General features: G+C 49.4%; 1 pseudogene; it reads right to left on the reverse strand.

Moving 5' to 3' along the window:
* Nucleotides 1-2,426: 2,426 nt before the first annotated feature.
* The window catches only part of LOC123132657 (zinc finger CCCH domain-containing protein 14-like), a 37,963-nt pseudogene continuing 35,520 nt past the window's right edge, over nucleotides 2,427-4,869 (reverse strand).

Below are 4,869 nucleotides of genomic sequence, written 5' to 3' on the forward strand. Positions count from 1 at the left end.
TGAGAAAAAGGAGAAATAAAGAAAAAAGAACAAGGAACGACACGTGCCTTTGGCTAAAAGTTTTTGAGCGTGCGTGTTTGTCTACTTTGATGCGTGAAGTTGCTGGATGGTGCAGCAATGAGGAGGATCAGGCGATCGTCGTTCGGAAGCGACAAAAGGAGGGAGACGACAGGTTGTCGTCAGCAAGGTGGCGGAAGGAGATCGTTGATGTGCGAGGTGGTGCCAAGGTGCGGTGCTGGAGCTCATCAAGATCGTCATCCGGGGAGTCGGATGAGTCAAGGAGTCGTGCGAGTTTGCACGGTCAGTTGTCGTTGCGTTAGTGAGTCATCGTCGTGTCCAAGTGCTCGTCTTGGTGATGATTCGTTGGAGTGGATGCAGTGTGCACGGTGTTCCGTGAGTTATGTCCATGTCCTCGTGGAGCGTCCTGGTTGCGGTCAGTGTGGATTCGGTGTGATGCCAAAGGCGGATGATGGTAGGCGAAGCCATCGTAAAGCGAGGAGGTGTGCAAGCAGTGGAGAGTGGATCTATTGCAAGCAAGTACAAGGAGTATGGTGCGGACCGAGTGCAAGGCAGCGGCCAAGCAATGGCGGTGGCACAACATGGCAGCAAAGGAGAGGCGCTGCCTGTTTCCAGGCGGGTCATACTCAGTGTACGGATATGACAGTTAAAGATCAAGCTCGTCGTGTAGTGGGACAGTGACCAGTTAAGTTGTACGACGTGAAGATTGATGATGTGTCCAGTTTTGCACGTTGCACGCGTAGATGTAACCGTGTGGGCTGGTAGTCCGGATCATACGTCAGAGCTTGAGTCGACAAGTCGTGAATCTACAACGAGTCAAGATCAGAGCAAGCACATGTGAAAGATGAGGAATCAAGATTAGAGGGAGATTGTTAGAAATAATCTTGATTTAGTGTCAAGTAATTAGATTAGCCAAATCATTAGTATATCCGGCAAGATTGCATGTTGTGTCCGGGTACGAGTACTAGTCCTAGGCATAGTAGGTTTTGCTTAGATGTGAGTAGTTTCGTGTAGGAGTCGGTCATGTAGTCCAATGATGAGTCGTTGTTAGCCGTGTGTGTTGAGTCCGGCCAAGGTTAGAGCCCGGATGATACTATAGGTTAGTTCGTGTCCGTGTAGTCTTAGAAGTAAGGGTCGGCTGCTGGCGCATATATGCACAACATGAAATCATTAGTACGAGTACGTCATCTTCTCCATCCGCCTCGCGATGACGGCATCCCTCTCCTCCTCCTCCCTTGCAACGATCGGCCGGTCAGAATAATCGCATAAGTCGAGAAGGAATTAACCACGCGCATGCCTCCGTCAGTCGGCAGGCCGCACGACGGTCGCTGCACGAACGAGCGTAGCGTACCTCGGCATAGTGGCGTCATCACGAGGCGCCGAGGACGAGCTCATCTCGCCGGCGGCGGAAATTTTCAGCCTAATACATCTACTGCGGTTCACTGAATCTCTACAGTACGAGCCAAGCCGCACTATGTATATAATCCGAGGTGGGGGAGGCCAGTGGACGTACGGCCGGCGACGCCCCTCCTATGCTGCCATGCTGGGGAGCGTTACTGGTAATTGAATGGATTGACTAATGCACCCAGGAACGAGGCGTCGATTGAGACGTTGATCCGTGGCGACGATTGGCTGGTGCAACTGGTTCGACCGCTGCATGCGCGAGATGCAGCGAGCTTCTTCAACTCCCCAGGCTTATTAATGTGCGAGCAGATCACAAACTTTGAGAACGCAGATTAAAGGCGTGTTTGGTTGCTTGCATGAGGCCTATCAGACCCGCGCTGGAAAAAAACAAGCTGTTTGATTGGTTTTATACACTGTTGGGTCTGCATGGCACGATGATTAAAGCACTTTTGGGCCTAGCTCCCTGAGAACGCTCGAATCGGCGGTTTCTCCAGACTCGGCCCGTACGGTGCACGTGGGCAGCGGCGGCTGCACGCGCGCGGCCACGCTCGAGAAGCTGTGTTGCTTCCCAAAGCGCCGGCAGTTATTAGCCTTCGCCGTCAGGGACTAGGGTCGGGGCACCTCCTTCCTAAGTACTATCGAGTCTGTTTTATGGTTTATGCGTTGAACTGTTTGAACTATCGTTATGATGTGTGGTACTATGCTATCTGAACTATGTTGTTAAGTAGTTGATGCTTTGTTTATACTCTGCTCTGCTTATGATGTGTGGTACATGCTTGTGCTGAAGTGTACTGGTAACCTCACCAACTAGCCAAAAAGGTTATCACACACCAGACGTTGCATACAACCAAACATCATGCCTTGGGTTTATCCACTAACATGCAGGCAACCAAACACCAGACAGTGTGGTTCAGCCCATGCAGACAAGAGGGCATGCAGACAATCAAACAACTTGCAGATGATGCATTTGAGGCTACATTTGCATAGCTGGACTAAGTTGAGAAGGCTATGCAATGCAGCTACTGTAGACTACGGCACCCAAACACGCCCCAAGAGTCCGAGCCTCTATGGTCAGTGTTGCGACTCTGCAACTCAACATGTCTCCCCTGGCCTCGGCAACATCACGCGGAGGTTAAGTTTTCAACATGAAAGTTCAGAGGCCGACTTGGAGTATATCAAGTTCAAGTTCAGGTTTCAACATGAAAGTTCAGATGCCGACTTGCCGGAAATGAAACATGTCAAGCTTTCTACTAATAAAAACCACAAAAGGCTGATAGAAGTCATGACAGATATGAAATCCATAAAATCGATGGCATTATCCCAAGGACAGTCAGAGAATAAATCTTCAGCCCTCAAAGGTTCACAGTTACACTCACCCGCAAAAAAAAGGGGGTTCACAGTTACACTGACTAATGGGTGGGTAGATCAACCTCACGCGGCAGCCGATTTGCGCAGCTCGTTCTCGCCATGGGCAAAGTGGCATCTGTCGCCAAACGTGCACGATCCTTTCGTGAAGTTGTCGCACAGCTTGGTCTTGAAGTTGCTTCCCTGCTCACCGCCGCCGCCGCCGCGGTGAGATCCTCCAGCCGGATGGCCAGCTTGGCCCCAGTGACTCCGGATATCTGCTTTGTGTTGACTCCACCCCGCCCGATGATGCCACCTACGAGGGACGCATCGACACTGACCTTGGCTGTGGAAGAAGCCCCGAAGCCTGTTGGGGTGGTCATGGCAGGGCCGGGCATTGCCGGAGGTCCAAAGTGGCCGATGGGCCTTGTTCCCATACGGGGTGGCATGGAATTGTTGATGAACGTGTGCTTGCCGAGCTCCCTCTCACCATGTGCAAAGTGGCACTTATCACCCCATTTGCATCCCTCCGCAGTGTTATACTTGTTGCACAATTTAGTCTTGACAGTTGGTGTAGGTTGGCCATCTGGAACAGCAGATCCTGCTGGCATTCTTCCTTGGGGTTGTGCAAATGCTTGGCCACCCAGGTTGCTCATCTTTGCAACAGCCTGGTGGCCACCGGGGAAGTAATGGAGGAAATGGCAACCCTCACCAAAGGGGCAACCAGTACTACTGTACAACGAGAATAAGATGTGGGTAAGTAACTTAATTAGCAAAACAATTCATTTAAGCACAACTGATATTGACTAGGAGGATTCAGACATGAGAATTCATAAGCCACAAGGCTCATGAACATGATTACAGGTGTTGATAGCATCTGCAGAACAATAAACATTATAGGGCAAACTTTGCTGAACACAGGAGACATTGTGGGCTACAATCCAAATGCATAGAAGAAAAGTTCTACAGTGACTGATGTTCTGATATAGAATGGACCTAATTACATTTTTGAATATTTGTTGATAATAATCATTTCTTGGTGTTGGCTCATTCTGCATCACCAAATCATAGGCAGTTTGGTGGACAAGAAACTATTAATGTGTCTTTCAGCAAAAGAAAAAATGAACAGTTCCATAGTCAACATTGTCAGTTTCGTCAAAGTACTTAAATACTGATGTTTGTTGAACGTCTATTTCAGGAAGGCTCTCTTACAGATCATAAGTTCAAATTTTGTTACTCCCTCATGATTAAGTATCACAAGCTTGTGATGCTTCAGTGACTCAACAAGAAACTGTTGATGGACATATAATTTTAAACCATACAGTAAAACTATTCATGCATGTACCAAATGTTCGAATAAATAGTATATATCAAGAAGGATATATGTGGCAGAATTTCAGGTGTCCAACTCATATATTCAATCTTCGTTTCTCTCAATTCGATAAGAGGTTGTATCATGGTATGACTGGCTGGTTGTTCGTCTGAAAAGCAGTTACATATCCTTATACTGTTCTTGCACTCTCACATATTCAGAAGCGATTTTGCACAACACGTGCACATTCCAATTTTTACTCCAGTGGAAGTTCTTAGAGCATCTCCAATAGAAGATGCAGATTTGGAGATGTAAAAATTTACATATTCAAAAAGTGCCTTTTACATCTCCAAAAAAGAGACAGCTCCAACAGATGATGGAAATTGGTGATGTAAAAGTGCAATTCCAATAGATGATGCAATGTAAAACTAGAATTGGGGCAACTGAGCGGCCGCGGCGGAAATGCGGCGTTTGAATTGGGGCGGCGGCCGTGGGGCAAAAGCTATGCGACGGGGCGGCGGTGGGTGCAGGGGCTAGGCGGAGGCGGATGAGCGGCGGTGGAGCGGTGAAAAATACGGTCGATTTGCAGCGCACGGGCAGAGCGTGGTGCGGTGGTGGCTGGGCAGGTGCTTGGCGGTTGGTTGGTGGCTGGGTGGGTGCTTGGCGGTCGGGTGGTGGCTGCAGCGACGGCGGCGGGGACGAACTGGGCAGCAGCGGAAAATACGTCCGATTTGCGGCGTGCGAGCGGAGCGGCGATGCGGTGGTGGCTGGGCAGGTGCTTGGCGGTCGGG

This window comes from Triticum aestivum, chromosome 6A, assembly GCF_018294505.1.
Source record: "Triticum aestivum cultivar Chinese Spring chromosome 6A, IWGSC CS RefSeq v2.1, whole genome shotgun sequence".
NCBI classification, from domain to species: Eukaryota; Viridiplantae; Streptophyta; class Magnoliopsida; order Poales; family Poaceae; genus Triticum; species Triticum aestivum.